The following is a 24,078-nucleotide window of genomic DNA, read 5'->3' as shown; positions in this document are numbered from 1 at the left end:
TGCTTTTCCCAGGCCACGAACGGGTTAAAGCCATCAGGGCAACAACAAAAGCAAAGATCCTGAACATCATTTCATGCAAATGACCTTTCAGTGGCTTCCTGTTCGCTCACTGTGCTCTTGTCTGCCAGGGCCCTGGGGCCTTCAAAACCTGGGGCTAGATTTTAACTCATCTCCCCTTATCTGCTTGACTGACTGTCAGCCTAGCACATCTCCCTGCTTGTGATGAAGGCCTTAATTAGTGCCTGTCTGTTTACCCTTTTCCTATTGCCACCTCTCTTTTTCTCTCCCTCTCGCTATTCTTCTCCTTTCTCTCTCCCATCACCCTCGGGCGTGTTTGCTTAGCTGGGCATCTCTTGTTTACACAGTAGGAGGTTATAATATATGTAAATAAAGTGAGCCAAAAATCCATAAAAATATATCACAGGAAAGATAAAAAAATACCAACACATAAACATATTTTCACATTCAGAGACATTATTAAAGCTGACCTCTCGCTTTTGTCGAGGAAACAAGACCCTTTTGCTACCTTCTGAATTCAAAGGCAGTTTGGAAACGGAGCTGTTTTTTTCGTTCTCTCTCCTCCTTTCTTTGGAGACTTTATTATCACAAAACACACACAGAGTGCACAGTGATCACCCACCACCTGCTGATTTGCTGTGTCTAGAGTAGGTGCCACCTATTTTCAGTCACCCAGAACCCAGCGCGGCCTCACTGGGGCTTCTGCTGTGAGAAGGTGTTTGACAAAAGGCCAAACTTGGTCAGCTTTCATATGATGCAAGAGGATCAGGTAGGATTTTCCTCCTTCAAACAGTTATGGTGGCTACCAATTTCCTGTCAAAATTGCCCAAAGAAACTACAAGTTGCAAAGAAGAAAGAAGGATTAAAAGACAGGCTGAGCATTCAGCCTCCCAGCTTTAGCTCTCATGTAGGTTCTTACAGTCTCCTGGGCCACCTCACCGTAGAGTTCTGGTCGATACACAACGAGAGTCTGAGACTTCTCAGACAGGAGCCCAGTGCTGAGCGGCAGAGACAGCAGGAAATCACAACTGTCGTGAAGATGTCATTAAACAAGCCAAAACCCAGCATGGAAGGATTCAGCCAAGAGCACACAGTGGTTTAACGGCAGACGTGCAGACACAACCTGCATCTTCCAAATGCCAGGCTGGTTCTCATCCATTGGAGCTCACTCCCTTTACTGGCCTTGCTGTAAAACAACACGTTAAAACTCGTCTGCTTTCTGTAGCTATTTGTCAAGTAAACCCTGGAATGTTTGCTCAGGGTGGCAGTGCCTCTGCCCCACAGCCCAGGCTTCAGACATCTCCAGGCTTTTGCAGTCTGGGACAAGAAACCATTTCAAAATCCACGCCAAAGACGCCGGATCGCCAGGACTGCCTGCCAGGGAATCTTCATAGAATCACAGAATGGTTTGGGTTGGAAGGGACCTTAAAGGCCCATCCAGCTCCACCCCCTGCCATGGGCAGGGACACCTCCCACTGGCTCAGGGGCTCCAAGATCCATCCAACCTGGCCTGGAACCCCTCCAGGGATGGGGCAGCCACCACTGCTCTGGGCACCCTGGGCCAGGGCCTCACCTCCCTCATGGCTGAACATTTCTCCCTAAGATCTCATCTCAGTCTCCCCTCTTTCAGCTGTAAACCATTCCCCCTCATCCTGTCCCTGCCCTCCCTGATCAGGAGCCCCTCCCCAGCTTTCCTGGAGCCCCTTTCAGTACTGGAAGCTGCTCCAAGGTCTCCCCACAGCTTCTCTTCTCCAGGCTGAACAACCCAAACCCTCTCAGCCTGTCCTCATATGGGGGCACATTTTGTTCCCCGCCTGCCAGCCCAGTACACCACTTATGTCGGCAAGTTCTGATGCAAACAGACTAAGTCAGTGCCATTCTGCCGAGGGAGCAGTCACAAAATCAAGAGCTTGTGCTGCCGAGTATAGGTGGACCACAGCTTGCAGAATTGTCCCCAGTAAGAAGGGGACTAAAGTTAGCCTGGATGGGGAGAGCTGTGTCTTATGTCCAGGATAAAACAGGATGCAGTGTGCATTGCGACACCTGACAGCTGGGAAATCTTACCTGTGGAGCCTCCCCTGACACATCCCTCCCTAATAAAAGCTGCTTCATACCCATAACAGGGCTCACGAAACCCACTTCGTAGGTAGATATTCAGTAAAAATCCTGCAAGGCTTATGGGACTTAACTGTGCGAGTGTGTAGGTGTTGGGACCAAGAGAGGACCTGTGACTATTCACCCAAACACACAGAGCAGACCGGAGTCCTGCTGCTCGCCAAAGGAGCTTCCAGAGCTATGGAACGTCGCAGGAAACGGCAAAGTTGAGGGGCTGCTAAAGAGCAAAGGACAGGAGAGAACAGTTCTCCCATTAGCAGGTAAAAGCCATTAGCTTTAACAGAGTAATGTGCTCAGAGCACGAGAGAGACAGGGAAAAATAGAACTGGACTGACAAAGGAATGCAGGGAATGAGCATGATGAAAAGTGTGGGGGGGGAGGGAAAATATAGATAAACAGAAGTTTCTGTCAGAATTATGAGAATAAAACCATTCCTCTTTGGCAGTAATGCTGACAGTATAGCCACGCGCAAACAGCCGGAGAGATACGGAGGTTGGAGGCTAGGAAAGAGGAGAGACAGACAGACCCAGGAAGATCCCAGCAGAGAAAGGAATGTGGTAATGCAGGGCTAGATGGAGACAGGGCGGCTGAATGTCCGGAAGACAGTTAGAGGCCTGGCCAAACATGTCCTGACCCACGCAGCGGCTCAGCTCAGTCCGTGGGAGCAGCAGCTCTGCCAGATCCAGGATGTGCCCATCACTTCCCAGGCAAGGTGAGCGCCAGCTGCGCTGCAGCACGGTTCCCACTGCCCTTCCAGGACTTACTTGGGATCACGATCCTCACGACAGACTCGGTGAGATTCGTAAAAGTAGAGCAGAAAAAGTCAAGGAAAAGCAGCAAAGAGCCAATAACATTTCTTGTGATGGGTATAAGCATTTCTGGGTTGGTTCTCAGAGCCCTGACATTTTCACACCTAAATCTGTAGGTGGACCCACTCCCAGCCATGAACAGGTAACAAATCAGAGAGCCATGGTAATTTCTAGTTGGGTCAAGAGACATTTCAGGGTCAATTTGCAAGTATTTGTAGAAGCTGAGATTTTAGAGACTGTGTACTCCTCAGCAGGGTGTGTATGCAGGCACACAATTAACTGCATTTCAGAAGATGATCGGGATTGCTAGCTGCCTGTCGGGGCCTGAGTTCTAAGATCTCAGTTTGTCCTGATAATATCTTCTAAGACCTGAACATTGCAAGAGGTTGCGTCACTCCACGGCTTTAAATACTAGTGACACATCGGGTGAGAAACACCACGCCTCAATCAGCACTCGGCATGAACCAGGGCCGGGAGCCGTAAGTAAGAAGAGGCATTCTCTTTAGCTTCTGAATTAAAGCTGGAGCCTCCTTACCCTAAACCCCATGTAGATCAGGACCAATTGTCACTGGATGTCAAAGAAGAAAGCGAGAAATGTATCAGCCCTGCTGCAAAGGGCACTTTCTCGAGCAGGGGTCTTGGTGCACATCTGATCACAAATGAAACACCAGGCTCTGTTTCACAGCTGGAACTGCCCCAATCCTGCCTTCTATTGGCTGCAAAAAGTTTACCAAAAATTAACAAAAACCAAACCACACCAACCCAAAACTTCCAGAAATTACGATTCTGAATATTAGTTGAAGAGCTAGAAAAAACTGAATAAACCCTATGGAGAGTGCTTGTTTGAGTCACACCTTGGAACCTTTTATTCTTCCAGAACTCTTGGATGTGATCCATCTAACCCCTCCACACTGCCACTTCTCGACACCCAAGTGTCTCACCCTTTACTACCTGAAAAGGGTTCAGCTGTAACAGTAGCTGCTGCCCACGCCTGCTGAAATAGAAGATGGACCAGAAGAACATTTAGCTGCTCTAAAGCTCCCCTCTTCTCTCTATCTCCCTTCCTCCTCCAGTGATTTAAAAGACACCTTTCAACCCTTGATGTACCTCCTGCTTCTGAGAAGCTTAAGGAGCTTTGGGACATGTTCCATCCTTCCAGTGTGTTCCTATGGCTGGTAAGCATTCCAAACAAAGTAACAGCATTCCCGCACACACAAAGTTAGGTTTCCATATGCAGAAGGTGAAGATGACTTAATACTGAACCATATTAACAGTGGTAACACTAATAGAAAGATGTTTCAATTATTTCACTACTTTCTCCTCTAGGAACATTGATTCCTTCTTTATTTATGTCACCAGGTCTCTATTTACACAGCATTTCCAAGGCCTACTAAATAACATTTCCCTTTTGCAGCGAGCGGTGTTGATGCCTTCAGTACTGCACACTGTAATCTCACCTGGGTATCTGAGATACCTCTAACCACAACAAGGCCAGCACTACCGGATTCGTTTACAGAACATGAAACATTAACACAAAAGCTCTCCCACGCAAGACTTGATTAAACCGGAATGCTGATTGCTACGGAAATCACTCTTCCATCCATTTCTGAAGTGTTTGTTATGGTCAGTCAGAAATAAAAGTGACAAGTAGTGGTCTCTGGGGCCACCTCAGCAGGGACTCCTGTCCATTCCCTACCCCTCCCGACAAAAGAATCCTTCCTCAAACGCTGTTTGGCAGCAAGCATGGGGTCAGTGTTACATTTAAAATCCAATTCCTATCAAAAAAATTAATGAAAAAAGAGACACTCAGAATTAAACCTTTAATTACTCCAATGCCTTGTGTCAGCACTGCCCGAGCTGCGAGACCAACTTTGTGAAGAGAAAACGTTCCATAACTTCTTCGCCTTGGAAAGCCCAGCCGTGAGCTACTGCGCCCGCTCAACAGTCTCTGGCTGACATTCTATAGCCAATTAACGTTCACCAGAGCCAATGAAAGAGGATGTTATTGCACAGCACACCACTCTGAACTTCTACAGCAGTCTGCCATGGAGGAACATCTCCCAAAGACCCATCAAACAAGGCTGCGATACCCCCACACAGCAAGAAGGCACCACTGCCCTGTGGTGTCAGGGAGGAGGGAAACAGCACGACGTACAGGAAAGAGAGAGAGTTCCACAAATGAGTCCATGGGTGGGCCGGGAATAAAACCAGTACCTACCAGTACCCAATTCCAACTCCTCCTACGCAGTGTCATGCTACAGATGACGCTCCGACACGTATTAACCCCCTGGCTTCTGCCTAACAACACCTAACAAAAGATAAAACTCATAATATGTGACCTAATAACTCCTACTACCTACACAACAAACGATACGACTCACTCGTTATTGCTGGAACTGATGGAAAGCAGAGTGGCTGAAGAGAGTGGCGGATCAGAATAAACCCTTGATGCACTCTCTTCTGCCCCTTCCCCGCTCAAAGAGCTGCTCATGTGCAGACAGCTCTGGTTCTACAGATGTTTTGTTTCTTTGACATGAACAGAATACAGAGAAGTAATGGCAGAATGGTTCAGGACAGCTCAGGAGGCCGACAGGCAAGGGAAAGTTCAACCAGTCAGAGCCAGGATGGGGGTGCAGCCTCTGGGCTTTTACAAAAGCCTCTGAAAAGTCCATTAGGATTCTTCTGCTACAATTTATCCCGAACACTTCCAGGACAGGGAGCACAGCATGCCAGTAGCACCCACTGAGTCCCTCTGACTTCTCAGCCTTTAAAATCTCTTGACCTAACCACACTATTACACAAATCCAGACGGATGGATGTGGGCAGTCATAAGCGAACGTTACTTGCTAGGAACATGTGAACCTTTCCCGTTACTAGCAAGTCCTTTGGATACACCTGAAAGGGACTGTAACTGGGCTAACGTGCCCCACCGCTCGGCAGGGAACACCCCTTCAGGTACAGGCACACGCTAGAACCCAAGGGTTTCACACGGGATATCACGTAGGTCTGCTTACTGTTCTAAAATGCACTGAAAAAGAGGTTCTCCACAGTTCAAACACTTTCAAAGCACACCTTGAGTAGAAGCAGCTTCTGTAGGAACTTCACCAAAGAAACAAACTCCCAAACTGCACGGAATCAGAACAGAAACCTGAAAATCCAGAATTATTCAAACCCCAAAATTCTGAGGGAGTGACTGCTTGTTCCGTGGGATTCCCAGGCTTTGTTTCCATTTTTATTTAGTAACTATAGTACATTTGAATGAAATATGTACAGCTCAGAATCAGAAAGTTACCATGTCATAAAACAGAGAAATGGAATTATGATCCAAATATCATGTTTCAACACTGACAGCATTTACCATCCTGCTACTTGCAATAATTAAGGATTTAGTTTTTTCCTGCTGAGATCTCTCACTGAGACTGACTGTTCCCAGAGCTTTCTGATTTCCACAGCCCTGCACATTTCATCAACACCTTGCTTCACTGGACATTTTCTTCCAACACTTTTTACTTGGGCAAACATTTTTTACCTTCCACTTCCTCCTTTCCCCTCCCTCTCACAGAAGCTGTTCCAAAGGGAGCCTGCGGTCAAGGCACCGAGATTGTTTTGTTTTCACTTTGATGCCAGCCTTGCTGATGCCATTACCTTGGCTTTGGAAATGGAGTTTGGGATGAGAGCCAGCTGGCGCCGCTTCAGTAGCATTCTCTTTTCTGGAGCTTGGCATACACCTCCCCAAAAAGACAACTCTCCTCAAGAGGCTGCAACACTTTGTGGGAAAACCAAATTACTCCACAATGTCCCTTTCAAGTTCACAGTGGCTCACACTGGAAAGTGAATTAAATATTTTCTTCCTGCCACATGCAAACAAGAATCGCAAAGTGCCCACTTTCTCTCTGGTTTCTGGGTTTGGTTATTACTTTAATTAACTCTTCCTCTTATTCTTTTTTGTAAAATAAACCAAACCAAAACAACAACAAGATCCAAATCGATGAACCAACAGCCGCACAATATAGTGACAGAACAGGAGGAACAGTGTTGAGGATGGAACCCCCATCTCTGTAGATTAAAATTCACTGCTAGGTAAAATTTAGTGTAATAATTCCAGTGAGAGCTGAAGGGAGCACAGGGAATTGCTTCTCTTCTACAGATCCCAGCCTTGATATACTGGCCTTAAAGCTGAAGCAGGATCAGCCGTTCTCTTGAACCGGCCCTGGTGCACGGTACCGCCCATCCGAACCAAGAACGGTGCTAACTGTTCATCAGACAAGCTGCTTCAGGTATCAGCAATGAAATCAAATCTGTTTCGCACCAGCTTCAAAGTCTATCAGAGAATGACTTTTATCTTTGAATCATCACAGGTAGAACTGAACAAGTGACAGAGACGAGAATCCCTGCAGCCTGTCCCACGCAGGGACAGAGGTCCGCCTGATTCCCGAACTAAGCTTTCCAGCCTGGCAGCAGCAACTGGAAAAACACATCTCAGGCTTCAGGGAAAACCTAGAACAGAGGTGCAATGCTTTATTTCAAGTGCCTCTTAGTCTTCCTTTATGAAACCCTACAGCTCTGACTTGCCCCGCTATCAGGATTAGTGCCGCTGCTTTGAACCTTTCAAGCACGAGCCACTACGGTTTGCCACGCATTCGAGAGACCCCTGCCACGTCAGGAGCTCCAGAGGAAGAGGCAAGGGATGGAGGAGCCTGTTCCACCCAGAGATACAGCACAGTGCGCCTCTGGCACACGCCCCAGTTAAACATGCTTTTATCTTCCTACGCCCAACATCATTTCAACATCAGACAGCTTGAAACAGCAGCTGCAGAGCAACCCTCAGACAGGGCAGGATGGGGATGCTCCCCGCAAAGGATCTGTGCTCTACAGGTGGGAATTTGTCTGCTGTTAGGCTCAGCTAGGTTTATTTTAAAGCTGCTCTCTGATCCCATCACTGCACTCGCGCTGGGCTCCAGGCAGAGGTAATGGAGGAGGAGGAACAGCTCTGACAAGAGAGTATCAGTGGAAGAAGCGGTACCAGGACTTTTACTCTGCTGGGTGTGATGCAGTCGAGCGCAGCTGACAAATCTGACTGCAGGAGACTCGCTGATGCTCTCTCCCATTACCGCGTTACTCCCTAGAGCAGCGAGTGCCCTATATCTGCAGAAAGCGGCGAGCCAGAGTTTTTGGAACACATTGCCAGGGTTAGTCAGGAAGAACAACACCACCGAAGTCTGACAACGAGAGCAAGCTCAGAGAGGGCATTTCAGAAAGTAAACACACAGCCGCGTACTGTATGCAGGGAAGAGCTCTGCTGATCTGGCTCCGAGAACCCAGAAAAGCCAGGAATGGTGAAAGCAGAGGGTACAAACACGGGGACTTGCGCCTCTCGCCACCAGCTTGCCAGCCTGAGTACAGCGGCACGACTAAAAGCTGCTGCTGTGGCTGTGACTGAGGTCACTGCTATCTGCTGGCTTGGAATTTGGCTTCAGCGAGACATACCTGCTCTGCTTATTCCCAGCGGATAGCTGGCTTGCGCGGTTTGGAGCAGAGGTTGGCACTGCTGACTCCCCTGAGAGAAGGTCTAACAGCGAGTGGAACAAGAACCCACTGTCCAACCCACTCCCCCTCAAGCAAGAGTAGGACATAGAAAAGGAATAATAAAAACAAAAACACCGAAGGAAAACCAGGAAGGGATCCCAGGTAAGAGGGCACGGTCATGAATGGAGGAACAGTACATGGGGAGAACTGTAAGATTTGCCTAAACTACAGTAACCGGCTTTTAATTCCCACTATAAGGACTTCTGTAACTCTCAAGCAATTCTCTAAATCTCAGATTTACTTGAGGAATATTTAATTGACTAGCGGCCACTGGAACATGAGAGACAGAAAGCAAAGAAACTGTGTTTAGGAACTCAGTGGATAACAAAATCCATAAAAGTGTTCTTCACTTCACCCTGTCAGGATGCAGCCAGTGACTGGAGTTAGGAATAGGTAAAACATTTCCCAGGTGATTTTGCTGTAATTTAATCAAATTAAATGAGAATAATATTGGGTTAATTGAACTGCTTTAAACATAAAGGTTCTGATCCACAGAATGTTATTGGATTCCTGCACCTTGTTAAAGCTGGTACCATGCTTGGTTTAGGCTCTGCTCCCTAAAATATGGATTAAATAAGCAGCCTCTTGGCCCTTCATCTGTTATGATACGTAAGATACATTTGTCTTTTAACCTTATCCAATGATATTACTCCCATAAGTAATTCCTAATTTAAAGCTTTTCTCTGTAAGCCACTACTGTAGACAGTCAAAATGCCAAACTCAAACAGGATATGCATCCTGCACAGGCCATTCCTGATCTGGGTGTGATACAATACAGATATTGGCTACTGCTAATTCAATATTCATTTCCTACAAAGTTGTACATTCTCAAATCTGATTTTTCTGCTTCCATGCCTATTATCAAGAAGAATTTGAGAAGGTAGCAATTAAAAAGGACATAAACACAAAGGAAGTAAGTTTGGAGGAAAGACTTGGATGATAACACATGATGGAAGACGTTTCTCATTGCCTGCTTCAAGTTTGTCAATGTTGACTAAACCCAACTGAGCGCACTTCCCACTCCAAGGAGACAGACAGCTAGTCTACCCACCGTCCACCAGATAACACTAGAGACAGGAGGACACTGGCCCAAATACCATGTTCATCTCCAAACAGATGAAGTTCCTAATTCAGGTTGTTATTTGAGAGATCTGCCTGTCCAAATCTCAAGAGAATCATCTGTATTTTTTTCACCATCTATGAAAAGGAGGATGCCCAGTGACCGCTCTACCAGCATTCGTCATCACTAATTTCAGCCACTGCCAGGCCATCTCCTACCTAGAGCGGAGGGCTTATAACACAGCCTGTGTCATTCTAACCTCACGTGGATTCTTTTCTGTGCTTAAAGCTGCCCAGATCAAAGCTCCTGGGCCACCTGTATTTGGTAGGGCTTGCAGGGACTGATGGCACCGCCTTTTCTGCAAAGGTCTGAACTCCACCTCCTGATGCGAACCCTGAGAGCAGGGAGGTGCTAGACTAAAAACTCATCCCAAGAGCAGAGTGTTTCCTCAGCGCTGGAAGTCTGGGTCAAACACAGAGCAAAACTGCCTGCTGCCTCATTTAAATATTCAGTGAACACTGCAAAGATTAACATTTCCTCTCTTGAATATCTAAATATTTGCCCACAATCCCCCTGCTAATGAGCAAAGACAAGTGCTGGTAAGTGGCAAGCAGCATTAAGCCTAGAGTCAATCAAATGAGAACAACAGGCCCTTCAGCACCACCACAAGGCCCATGCGAGTTACATTCCAAGCTGGTGGCTTGCAAATGGCCCTTCTCTCCCGCTAACTCTTCCCTCACCACGCATCCGCACACATTCCTCCCTCTCTTTTCCTCTCCACCCCCTTTTCCGCTCCATAACCCACTTGAGGGCATAAAAACCTGGTACTGAGAAACCTGCCAACTGCTTTAGACTTTGGAACACAGGCTCCGGTCTTGTCAGCTCCGAGCCTTCCACACAATGGAAAACATTACACATTTCGCTAGCTAACGACCGCGCTGCTCATTTACATGTCGTAGGCAAATACTAACAAGGTCGCAGCCAGAACGGTGCGGTCAGGAGCTGCTACTACTCCTGGCAAGAGGTTAGAGCCTGGAAAAGGGCTGCACAGGAAGCTCTTTAAACACCTTGGAACATGTGCTAAGCTGCTGAAGTATGAGGTGTGGTGACAGCAAGGTGTTGAAACAGCACTTTTAAACCCTGCCAGTCATCATTAACACATCTCTGCAGAGGACTGGCAGCCAAGTCAAAGCCAACACCTAGAGCATCTTCTTGAAGGGTGGGTGGGGAGGATGGAAGAGGAAAGGGAGCAGGTGTGGGGAAGACAAAGGGAGAATACAGAATCACACGGAGGGGGTTTTCCCTCTTGCTGTCACGTGTAGAGATTTTCATTCTTGCTTCACAAACAAGAAACGGGGTTAACTGCTATTCAGGAGCTCCAGTGCCAACTTTCTGGATCACCTGCATGGGAAACAGTGAGCTGCCCCGCTTGGCTCCTCTGTTTGCTTCTGACACCACCCTCGCTGTCCTTGCCGCTTTGGGGACCACGTATTCCTACTACCACTGGTTCTCCTGAAGCAATGACCACAAGGCTGGGAGCAGCAGGCTTGGAACCACCCACGCCAGTGGCACTCCCACGCTCTCTCTTTGGTGAGAGACTGAAACCAGATTGCTCAGGAGCTGCTGAGAAGCCAGCGGAGAGCCACTGGTTTGAACCGTCCAGGTTACCAGTGAAAAACTCTTGAGCGACACACAGACAGGCTCAGACCAGTGCTGACCAGGGGGCCCCACCTCTCCGACATGGCTGTGGACAACACCTGCCCAGGCACGGATGCAGCGAGGCCAAGGAAAGGAGCTTCCACTTGCCCCTGTTCCCTTGCCCTTGCCCGCTCAACCAGATGCTGGCAGGAAGTCCATGAGCACAGAAGAACCCAACAGCAGCTGGAGCTCCAGGGTAACAGCCATGTTCAAATATCTCATTCTCCTCTGCCCCCTGCGAACAGAAATGATCCAAATTCTGCAATAACATACACTTGTTACTTTTTTGTTCAATAGAATTTGGCCAAATTTGGTTATTTTCTATTTTTTCTCAATATTTTTAGTTAATTTTTACAGTTGCATGCAACCTAAGATTTGTTTCAACTTCCCAAAAAATTACCTAACGTTCAATACGCAGCTACTTTAGAGAAGACCCAACTCCCCAGCACAGGCAGAATCTTGGGCAAAGCTGCAGCAGCTGCAATTTTTTCCCCAGTACAAAGATTCTTTTACGTAAGTCTGCAGCCCAATGAAACAGCTGGATAGGAAAGTTTGCATGAATTAAAAGAAAACAGCCCTAATGAAATATAATTCTATGTCCTAAGAGTCTGAAACCGTATCACACATCAAAATCTTAAATATTTATTCAAAATTATGCACCCTACTTATTCCATATTCTAAACCCGTGCAGCGGAGAGGCTGTAATTGTAATGGATTTAATAAAAGCTATCATATTCCATAATTTAGCAGGAAAGATTGCACATAGCCCCTAGATGCAACTAAGAATAGCTAAGTTTCTTCTTGTTGGTGATTCTTTAAAAGAAAAAGATTTATCCATCTATCTCCTGCTCCTTTTTCTCCCTGAAGTACTCACGATTCACCGCGTCCCGCTGATGTGCAGAATGCTCTGTTCCCCTCTATTTTATGAGCTTCAGAGCAGTTATTTCCTTAACCCTCAACAAGCACCACACTCCTCAATATTTAGCGATGCTACCCCTAGGTTTCCAACAGGTTGCCATCAGCAAGTGATCCTCAGTGCCCCAAAAATGACACCTTCTGTGTCTGCGTTGCCAGACATTTGCTGATTTGCCTCCTGATCGCATCACTTTTGGGCCCGTGGTCCAATCTCAGACCAACCTGGGGGCAGAGGTTGCCAATGAGTTTCCCGAATGGAGGAAAGTCAGTAAGGGCTCGGCAGCAGTGGGTTCCTACTCAAAAGCTCCAAACACCACGTTTTATGCCTTGCCGAGCCCCAGTGTGCTGGGGGACACAGCAAGGACAGAGAAGCCACCAGCCAAGGCACAAGATCCAAGTCCATGGAGAAAACAGGCTTCATCAAACCTGCTGCTCTGCAGAAACTCATTTATTTATTAACAAACTGAAGCATTAAAAGACAAAATAGCTAGATTTTCAAACAGATATTCTGGGGGCTGGGTACCGAATTACCTTTAAAGAACAGCTAAGCAGAAGTGACTTGCTTAAAGACACAGAGCAAGTTACTGAGTCACGTCTTCCAGCATTCAGATTTTTAGCAAAATCACTACAACTTTTTTTGCTAGTTCTTATCTTACCTGTGGACAATCACTACTGGAGAAGAAAGGCGAGAATTATTTAAAAAAGTACACCCTCCTTTAGAGCCAGGGAGATGGAACCTGACATCCAGCTCTCTCCTCCTCTTGCTGTGTCTCTCACTTGCACACGCTCACATGCTCACCTTGCAAAGAGGCTCCATCACCCTGATGGATCCGTGCCACAGCTGCTCCCAGCCCCCTTTGGGGAGGTTTTGCTCATCCCCCTCCAAGGCAGGGACTGTCTCTTCGTTACACGTCTGCGGAGTCCTTAGCACGACGAGGCTGCAGCCTTCGGGCACTATCATCACAATAAATAATCATAATTCAGGAGTGTGATGCTTTCAAATCCCAAAGTTACATTCTTCTGAGCTTCCCACCACACGTACATACACACACCCACCCTTCTCGGTTTGTGAATTTGACCTCTGCTCCTGTTCAAAGCTGAAAACCTCTGTTTCTGGAGGGGCTCCAGTTTGGTAGGGGATTCCCGGAAAGCCCGCTCGGGCTGAGTTGATTCCTGTGAAGCCAGGTGGGATGGGATGGCCATCAATCTGTTCACACCTTGTCAACAAGGGGCCTGATCTGAAGACATCCTCCTTTAGCTTTAGGAAATTACCCCAGACGATGGCAAGGAATAACGAAGAGAAGCTGTGCAGAACTGCAGAGGAACACGAACATCTTACGTGTGAACAGTTCAGTACACGACTAAAATAGTGGGGCAGGGCGTGACTGAAAGGAGCCTTTCTCTGCACTTACATTTTGGGCCACACTAAGAATTTGAAGGGTGGTTCTTACTGACTCCAAGTCTCCTTTTTCCCTCCAAAGAGAGGTGATAAATCCCAATGACTTGAATAGAGCTATGTCAGCTTGGGCCACTCAGATGATCTGAGGGCTTGAACACCTCCCAGATGACAACAGGCTGAGGGCTGGGGCTGCTCAGACCGGAGAGGAGAAGGCTGTGGGGAGACCTTAAAGCAGTTCCCAGTGCTGAAAGGGGCTCCAGGAGAGCTGGGGAGGGGCTCTGGATCAGGGACAGGACAAGGGGGGAGGGTTTTCAGCTGAAAGAGGGGAGATTGAGATGAGATCTTAGGGAGAAATGTTTTGCTGTGAGGGTGGGGAGGCCCTGGCCCAGGGTGCCCAGAGCAGTGGTGGCTGCCCCATCCCTGGAGGGGTTCCAGGCCAGGTTGGATGGGGCTTGGAGCAACCGGATCCAGTGGGAGGGGTCCCTGCCCATGGCAGGGGTGGGACTGGATGGGTTTTAAGGTCCCTTCCAACCCAAATTATTCTATGATCTTATGCCCTTGCAAATACGCAGCGGGTGCTGTGTCTGCCTCAGTGAATTCTTCACCCTGCAAGTCTTTCCCTTCCTCCTCTCTCCCCTTGATTCTTGTATTATTCTCCTCCCCTCATCTGCTCTTTTCTCTCTGTTAAAACTAATGGCTTTACCACATGTTAGAAGGCAGCAAAAGGAAGTGGTGAAGTGACAAATGGGAATGTTCATGCTTTAATTTATTATGACAATCGTGCCCGGGTCCACAAAGTAAACTGAGTCAACAGAGGAGGACTTTGTGCCAAGTTATTTATCCACTCCTCTAACCAAGGGCTCTTTTTTTCCCTAGCCAGCCATGAGACTTGGTTAAACTCATCAACTTTATTGATGAGCAGAAACAGCAGGGATTTTCTCACAAATATGTTGTTGTAAAAAAAAATTTGGATTCATCCAAACTAAACCTTTTTTTCCTAGGAATGGTTTGGTGTCACTACCATTTCCAGACCCAAGGGAAAACAAAAGAAAAAAAGATCTGGGGGAAAAAAAATCCAAAATAATCAACTCGCGCTGCTGAACAGTCACTGAAGACATTTGCTTTTGGTTCAAAGGAGCTTTCAGTGCAGTTTCAGCAGATTTTCAAATGTTTTATTTTTTCTTTTTCTCAGCTTTTCATCGAGACAACAGAACAAAATACTTACATCAAGCAAAACTTAACATTTTTTTACCATTCAGTCTGTCAGCACACAACAGTTCTCAGAATTTTCACCCACTTGACACAAGACAGTTCCCATCCAACTACACACGTGGATGCACCCCGTTAGCCGCACCACGTTAGCCCAGACACGCACAGCTGTCCCATACAACCGGTGGACACATTTGTCCAAACGCTCACTTGTTCCACTCTGTAGAAGGCCACAAGCCAGAGATGCTGCCCAGCACACCGGCAGCAGAACCAGGCACTTGTTCCTTAGTGTCTCCACCTCCTTTATTCCTCAAGTCCTATGAATTGCCATTCCTGGGGAGGCCACAGGTCAGCCCAATGTCCCATATTCACAGTGACAGTCAACGTCCAGGAAAGATTTAAAGCACAGGACGAGCACACAACGTTTCTACTGCACCTCCAATAACTGCCATTTCAGTTTTCAGAGGCAGAAGAGGTTCCTCTGGACTTAACTGCCCTCAAGAGACCTTTCCCAGAGAAGTTTATCTTTTCTCTCGACTTTAGCTCTCTGGCTTTTGTCCAATTGTACTAGTTAGACCAGTCTCTCAGCCTATTACTGGGAGCATCTTCCTCATGGAGGTCCAGGAATGATCTCTTTCTGGCACAGGTAAGTTCTCGGCTAACCGTGGAATCCAGTTTTCATGTACTGCTTTTCAAGGGAAAGGCAGAGAAGAGTGGATAAACCCCGCAAGAGAGAAAAAGAAACGCTAAAAAACTTCAGAAAACAAAACCTACCCAGAGAGGTTGAAAGCACCGCGTTTCTGCAGCGCCATGGAGTACGAGCACAATGCCCTGCAGCCTCACACTCACATCCTCGTGGCCGAGCACAGACCTGGCATGACACTCCTTTAAAACACTTCTGTGTCTTTCATACTGAATCACATTCCAACATCATGACACAACCTCCAAAGTAGCGTTTTAACAACCTACAGTCAAAACAAGCAGCCATTGTTTGCCATCCAGCTTGTACAAACGCTCTTGCTATTGAGCAGGAACGTACCCACATCCGGGTAGAGGACACCAGGACTGCCAGTAGATATTCAGATCCCACAGAAGAGAATTGAGCTTTGATCCAACAGATTTATCAATCAACAGCACCAGAGTATGCCAGTGCAGACTAAAGAGTCCCCAAACGATTTCTCTGCTCTCCCAATATTTTCTTTTCAGAGGAAACACTGCTGTTGTGAAGCCCTTTGACGATGCTGTATTGCATCTGCTGCTGAGCCCTCCCTGCAGCGCTTTAGAGCTCCACTGAGTAGGACATCTGAAAGGCTGATCCACAGATACGAGTCATCAGTGAATGTCGTTTCTTGCTTAAATAAATTTTGGCTAACAGGCTTCAAATCCTAATCCATTAACACCCAGGACATAGAGAAACACATACAATCTGTCCACAAACAGAAAACTACCTGAGTTGCACTACCAGACTGGGGCAACCCCCCCTGGCTTTCAGCTGAGTGAACTGTTATGAGGACACTGCTGTACACACTATATGTGGACAACATCCCATGAGTACGGAGGACCTGTTGTTTGACCGGCCTGAGGCGAGACCCCGCGCTGCCCCAGCTTCCTCGGCTGAGGTCAAGCAGGACCAAGGGAGGCTGTTTATACCACAATATAGCCAGGAAGAGCCAGACTAGTTATGCCCTGGGTCTGATCACAAGTAACAACTTCTTTATTCTTGAACACGACCTTCCTCAGCCTCCTTTTGCTGTTTGTGTAACTTAGTGTCCTCTGGAGGAGATCACAGAATGATAGAAGGGTTTGGGCTGGAGGGGACCTCAAAGCCCATCCAGTTCCACACTGCCCCGCCCCCCCCCGCCCCTGGCTCAGGGGCTCCAAGCCCCATCCAACCTGGCCTGGAACCCCTCCAGGGATGGGGCAGCCACCACTGCTCTGGGCAGCCTGTTCCAGGGCCTCCCCACCCTCGCAGCAAAACATTTCTCCCTAAGATCTCATCTCAATCTCCCCTCTTTCAGCTGAAAACCCTTCCCCCTCATCCTATCCCTGCCCTCCCTGATCCAGAGCCCTCCCCAGCTTTCCTGGAGCCCCTTTTAGTACTGGAAACTGCTCTAAGGTCTGGACTTCATGCAATTGATGAACCTGTTGCCCAACCTATTGTCCTGTTCCTCTGGCACACACACAAAATGGCAAAGTTTACCCTTGGTACAACTCCCCTGAAGTTACAGCTCATATGGTAAAAGCAAAATCACCACAGTAAGATTTGCCTCCCTCCAATAACGCTGAAGAGTTATACCTCATAACTTCCAACTGAATTCACTGTACAGCCAAGCGTTTCTAATAAATTCCCCTAATGATCATGCTCTAATGTTTGACTTCATTATGTCACTTTTGCAATAGTTAAACTACAGAAGAATGTGTCTTTCTTTCAGTAAGGATCACTCAACCCTCACCCTTCTCTAAGGGTACAAGTGCTGGCCGTGGGTAGCGTGCTCCTTCCCCGGCTTCTGCCAGAAGGAAGTGCTGTGCAGTAACGTACCGAGCTGACAGAGGAGGAACTCCCAGCTGCTCTTGCTGAAGCCTTTTCCCAAAACATTCCTTCCCTTTGCATATCCGAGACAACACCCTTCAGATATCCCAGACAATACTGAGGAAATTTAGCTACTGAAGTCCCTGCCTTCCCATCGGGAATGGTGTAGAAATACATCCCTAGCGATTTCCATCTTTGAAGTGCTGAGATAGGAAAGCTCCACCACTTAGAGAGCTTCTTTAAAAATAAAAATAGAAAAGAAAAAAGGAGAAAAAGTCCCATTGTAGGGTCGAGACACTCAGAATTGAAGATGCTCCTGACATTTTTTCCTGTGCATTACTCAGCCCAATCTGTTTAATGGGTCTTCATCAGTGATTGCGATTGCTGATTCGTGCTGGCGACATCATTCAATTGGACATGGCTTTGAAGCAGAAGAATAATTATTTCCCATCTTCCAAAAGACCATTTAATTCACGCTCCCCAATCTCTGGGAACAGATAACCCATAGCCCTTTTAGTTCATTTACTCTCTGGGGCTGTCATCGAAGGATTGTCAGCTGCTCAGTGGCAGAGGCTGCAGTGAGGAAGCTGCAGGGGAGAAAAGGGGCTGAAAGCCGGCAGTGTCCCATGGATTCAGCACCTGCATCTCCCACCTTGTATCCCGCAACAACCAAAGTGACTCTCAGAAAGGAAGGAAAAGAAGGGGAGACACACACGACTCCAATTATCTCTCCCTTTCCTTGAGCAGGATCAAGCCTGTGTAAATCAAGCAGATGTTGCACTACAGAAAACTCAGTGCCAACACCGAGAGACAAAGCAAAACCAGACATCAACAAAGCCCTGGGGAAAGCAGTGGTGATGGGATCAGCAGAAGTGATGGCTGTGCTGGTGGCTGGGTCAGTGGAGGAGATGACTCCTCCACGGTTCATAGGGAAATCCAGCATCAAGGCAAGCCACACCTAAGGCTCTGCAATCCATATGCATCACAGCAGAGAAGGTATCTGAGCTGGACCTTCTGCAGCAGACACAGAGGTCAAGTTAAGTGAGATCTGGCAGAAGATTATTTTCTTATTTCCTTTCCCTCCTACTACAAATATCAAGACAGTTTGAAGAAAGGCAGAGAACAAGTGAAAATCTTGCTTTAAGACAAGAGCAGAGGCCAGTTCTGGGAGGAGCCAGGAGCTCTGAACCCAGTGTTTTTCCACACTAGATTTAAAAGCATTCTGCAAAGGACTTAAGTGCTATCATGCCTCCTTCGTGAAAGAGGGAAACTGAAGCTCCAAGTGATGGGATAAAGCACACACAAGCACAGCCAGTGCCTAATGGCAGGCCAGGCACAGCCATCATCCGTCCCGCACCCTCGTCAGCATTTGCTTCAGACACCTCTATCCTAGAACTAATTTCAAGCACTGAGTGCACTTGGAGCTTTCTCTGTAAGATGGGAAATGTACAGACATTGCAGACAAAAAGCTCCACCTCCTTCGTATTATGAGTGGAAAGAATTTAGCTAAGAGGCTTCAGTAAATCAGCCCGAAGCCTCTTTTACTCAGTTTATATCATCTATCTCCCTATCCCTTGACCACACTAAATTCTTAAAGGCATCTTGGCAGCATGCAAGCACGGAGGGGGAGTTTATTGAAAGTACTAAACATGTTCTAATTGTTTTCTCTTGCACTACTCTGCTAAAACTCACTCTGCCATGAGCGGAAGCCGAGTTAGACAATTATTGAGGCACCTGGAACAGCCTTGCCCGTAATATACCAAAGTGGTGAAGTTTAGCAAAGCGAGGACCTCAACTTCGTATCTTTGCTTTGCTACCGTTTTGCCATTCAAACAAGAACGTTTGTCTCAACTTCTCCAGCAGCAGCAGGGGGACAATAACCTTGTGTCCCTGATCACAGGATATTGTGGGGTTCGCTTACACAATGCTCATAAAAAGCTTTGAAAACGATAAAGTGCTATATAAATATTCCGTTGAATTGCAATTAAATTTTTGGCATGTGGTTTACATGTAAGTGCAGAAATACCATCAATAAATGTCCACACAGCCCTTTTCCCCTTCCTCGCACTCTCTCTCTTTGACTTTCCTCAAGTACTCCCTAGATCTCGGTCAGCGTTCGCTGAGTTTTCATAAGGGAAAAAATTACTTCCTAAAATGTTCAAAAGCTTTTCCTCGGTTTGTTATTAGAGCAATTATCTAGCATAACACAGTGAAACAGCACAAAGTATTCTAATGGGAAACAAATGTGCCAAAGAAGTGACCAAACTTGGAATCTTTATTGAAAAATGAGGGGAAAGCGATTAGCTGAAGAGGCAGCAACGGAAAGATTTTCCACCTGGCCTTGGGCAACACATCAAACAGCCCTCAAAAGGGTGCTATTTATAATTGTTGTCTGGCTGTCTATGGACCCCTGTCTGTCTGTCAGCCCAGTCTGCTCTTTCCCTCCTCCTCCTCTCTGCCACATGTCCTGTCCGGGATTTGTTTATACAATGCGCTCTCAGTCGTGAGGGGCTCTGTGAGCATCTGAACCCGCAGAAAAGATGCTGATCACCCCCTCCCCTGCACTCCAGAACAGCGCCATGGGGTTCAGGGGAGTCACAGTGGTGTCAGCAAGCACAAAACCACGCCTCGGACACAGTGGTTTCTTTCTCCTCACATCTGCTGAGCTTCTTTCTGAGCACAGAGACTTCTGAACTGTCTGCGTTACTACAAAAGCAGACACAGAGGCTCAGCCTCACTGAATCGCATAGAACGTACAGTATCTTGTCTGGTCATTTCTCGCCAATAAAACCAGTTCAAAGCAGAGGCAAAAATGCTGCCAGATCAGGAAGGGCCAATTTCCCCTCCACTGTGCTTTGGTATAAATAGCGATGCAATTTGTAGGTCAAAGGCCCATCAATCCCAGTGAAGCTGCGTTGGTGCAATTCAAGAAGCAATTACATTTTGCCAATGTTGAGATGATTTATAAGAATATCCAGAAAAGTTTTAGGACCTTTGGCATGACAAACAAAGGATGTGAAAGAATCCTAATAGTGATTTCTCACTGCTCACAAATGGTCACTTATCTTTAACCGCTTCATCTACCCAATTTCAATTGTGGAATAAGAAAACCACATAGAGTGTCTAAATCCTACCTTAACTGATGCCTTTGGAATTACCTTTCACAGTAACTGAGGAACTGCTGTTCTTGTGAGAGATAATCAATGCCACAGAACTAATAGAAATGGACAGGCAACTGAAAAGCAGGTCTGCATCATTGTTTGCAAACACCACCACAGGCTAAAATTCAGTCCCTAAGCCACCCAAAAAATATAAGGAAAGAGAACATTTCTATATGAATAGAAAACAGGATTATTTAGTGATAGATCTGTGAACAAATAACAGGCAGCACGTTGGCAATGAGCACTATTCTTAGTAAGACATTTGGCCACGCTAAGAGATACTGAGGCCCACAAAACCCCATAAGCACGCCACAGCTTCGTTAGCCAAAATAGGGACTTTTGAAGTTCAGACATGAAAAATAAAGTCTGATTTTATCTTTGCTAGATTCCATTTGCCCGAAGATGTCCAAACCTCAAAAGGGGTCAGATGTTCAGTTCAGATAATCGCACAGTTTGGGTGTGTAGTTGAAGTCTACTCAAATTATCCCAGGCTCTCGAAGGATGAAGGATGAGAAACCTCGTGAGAAGAATTAAGAGACACCAACAGAAGCTTTCTGGTACATTCGGCTTTCACTCTCATCATAAATACTGCAAGAGCAGCCTTCGCTGTGGTATTTTAATGTTTCCAATCTCCAACTTCCCTCAGCTCAACTTAGAGCAATGCGTTTCTAAGTGCACACGCTCTTCGGGTAAAATCCTGCGCCATTGTTGGAGGGCACAGCACAGCAGGAAGCATCTTTGCCCTCACTTACAATAGCACTGACCCATCCCATAATGATAAAGCCTCATATATAGAAAAACTCCATGGCGGCAAGGGATGGGCGTGTCATTCACCTTCACGCACACAACATTAGTCCAGATGAGGAGAACCTGGACAGATTTTCTCTTCTATCTTTTTTCTTCTTCAAGAAAGGGAATGAATTACGGCTTACCTCCAGTGACTGGGAGCTCCTGCGCTCAAAGCTCCCTCAGCTGCGCCTACCTGAACACCAGCAGGAGGAAGGCCGTGTAGAGTGGTCCTCTGGGGCTCCGAGAGATGGCACCAAACAGACCTGCAAATATACTGGTGGTCAGTGAGAACATGTTAGGGTTGGAAGCAGCAGATGATGTAAAACACTGGGATTTTGCATTCTTAATCAAAAGAAAGTATTCTATTCCAAAATCCTGACCAAACTGCCACGAGAAATGACATAAGTTTCATTTCTACTAAAGCACAGAGTAAGAACAGGCTCACCTCATTAGTTCAGCTTTATAGTTCAGTAATGCTGGGGACACTAACTCAGGGGAGGACTCCTCAGAGATAAAGTCCTGTCCCTATGAGATTTATGACTTCAGGGGTCATTAAATCAGGGAAAATGGAAGTGACCTGCCTGTTCCTGCACACAGGTCAGCGGTAAAACCATGAAGCAAGCCCTCGTTCCACTTCCCATCCAGTGTTCCCTTCACATGAACAAACTGCAAGACATTAAGACAAAAACTATTTACTTCAGCAGATCTATTACTACATGAAACTCAACTGTAATAAACCTGCTCTGAACTGATTCTGGAAATACCTTTTCAGGGTACATCTATCCCTACAATGGGCATTCCAAGGGTGGAGTTTAACTGAAGATGCCACACTTAGCAGGAGTGACGTCCCGCGTGCCTCAGCATGAGGAGCAGGACAGCAAGACCAAAATCCACCTTGACACATAAAGTGAGCAAATGACCGTGTGTTGTCATTCTGGGAGTAAACTGTACATTTTGTTGTCTGTTTAACTACTCAAAGACAGACAAAAACCTGGACTTAATCTCTGACCCCAGAAAATCACTCCTTGAATATCTCTGCTGCAGAAGAGAGCCCAGAGGTCAAGATTTCTGGGAAAAAAACCATCCTGTCTGTTCACAACCCTTCTTCAGTTACAGGTCAAAGCCTGGTTTTGTGAGTAACCTCCAATTTCTTTATTACAGTGTTTTCTTCCCTCACCGACACACCCTAAGCCTCTTCTCCCTTCCCCCAAAACCAACCTCAATATCCTCCAGCCACACATCTCATTTGGAATATTTACACACTCACATCTTCCTCTGAAAGGCAACCACACAGGCAGGGTTTCAGGAGACAATGGCTTTATTTTCCCTCTTCTGACAGAGTTTGTAATGGGATGTGATATGTTGTATGAAGCACAACGAACATCAGCAGCATAAACCCCGGTGGAGACCATAAATCTTGAACATATCATCTGGGTTCTTAATTCCAGTTGCAGGAACGCAGCTATGGCTGTTCAACTCGCTAGGATGCTCAGACCATCTTAATCAGCTTTCTGACCACTGTGGGTGCTCAGAGAGAGTTCTACACCAAAGGAAGCTTTTCTAGTTTTTGGGATCACTTTACAAAGAATGAGAACGTTTACCCAAGAGCAACAGGGCTCTTGGGCCAGTGAAATGCAGTGCAAACAGCCCAGCTAATGTCAGGGACCAGCCTGGAGTTGCTCCGTACGTGAAATGGGAACTTTCTGCTTTCCTGATCATCTCCTGTTCATGTCAAACCTGTTTTGTTTCAAGCCTTTCTCCTGATAGATGCACCTTCTATGTTCCTGCGAGGCCAGATTAGGTCCAGAGTGGGGCCAGAAACATGATTCCAAGGCTGCAGCACCTTCCCTACAAGGAGAGGCCGAAAGTTGGGGTTGTTCAGCCTGGAGAAGAAAAGGCTGTGGGGAGACCTTAGAGCAGCTTCCAGTGCTGACAGGGGCTCCAGGAAAGCTGGGGAGGGGCTCTGGATCAGGAATTGCAGGGACATGATGAGGGGAAGCAGTTTTAACCTGAAAGAGGGGAGATTGAGATGAGATCTTAGGAAGAAATGTTTTGCTGCGAGGGTGGGGAGACCCTGGCCCAGGTTGCCCAGAGCAGTGGTGGCTGCCCCATCCCTGGAGGGGTTCCAGGCCAGGTTGGATGGGGCTTGGAGCCCCTGAGCCAGTGGGAGGTGTCCCTTCCCGTGGCAGGAGGTGGAGCTGGATGGGCTTTGAGGTGCATTCTGATCAAGACCATTTCATGATTCTATGATTTACCTGCTTGACCTTAAACAGAGCCACGCTCGGGTTTCCCTTGTTCTGCTACAGTGAAGAGATGATCTGTAACAGCAACACTGTTGCTACATATTAAGGTACTTTACTGGAAGTTGGTCAACCTGCATCCAGGTCCAAGCTCCACCACAGACTTGACAAGCACAGCTGGCTGAGCACCTCTGCTTCTGCTTTCCTTCAGGCCCCCCTTTGCCTCTTGTCTATTGGGACTGTGAGCTCTGCAGGACAAGAAAAATGTTTCCCTGAATGTTTATTCAGCAGCCAGACTTCACCGAGGTAGGGGCTGACAGTCACCATCTAACGCAGAGAGCTGTTATCTAACCAAGCTGTCTTCAGCCTGTTGGGGACAGTGATTTACCACCTGCAAGGGAGGTTCTGGTAGAGCGAACATCTTCTGAACTGACTTCACACAGAGACTATTACTTCACCCGCTGGACCCTGACTAGACCAGGAGTGCAGACAGCAAACCTCAAGTAGCTGACTAAATAAATAAAGGAACAGGATTTCAATCACCTGTGA

General features: G+C 47.0%; 1 long non-coding RNA gene across 1 annotated transcript in view; it reads right to left on the bottom strand.

The window, feature by feature from the left end:
• The window catches only part of LOC128853889 (uncharacterized), an 85,798-nt gene extending 64,257 nt beyond the window's left edge, over positions 1-21,541 (bottom strand). Inside the window, exons 1-2 of the long non-coding RNA XR_008452709.1 lie at positions 21,433-21,541; positions 13,001-13,155 (exon numbers count right to left, since the gene is read on the bottom strand). This is a non-coding gene — a long non-coding RNA (uncharacterized LOC128853889). The remainder of the gene's footprint in view (positions 1-13,000; positions 13,156-21,432) is intronic.
• Between the last annotated feature and the right edge of the window lie 2,537 nt (positions 21,542-24,078).

This window comes from Cuculus canorus, chromosome 17 (genome assembly GCF_017976375.1).
Source record: "Cuculus canorus isolate bCucCan1 chromosome 17, bCucCan1.pri, whole genome shotgun sequence".
Taxonomy (NCBI): Eukaryota; Metazoa; Chordata; class Aves; order Cuculiformes; family Cuculidae; genus Cuculus; species Cuculus canorus.
This window is presented reverse-complemented; position numbering and strand designations above follow the sequence as displayed.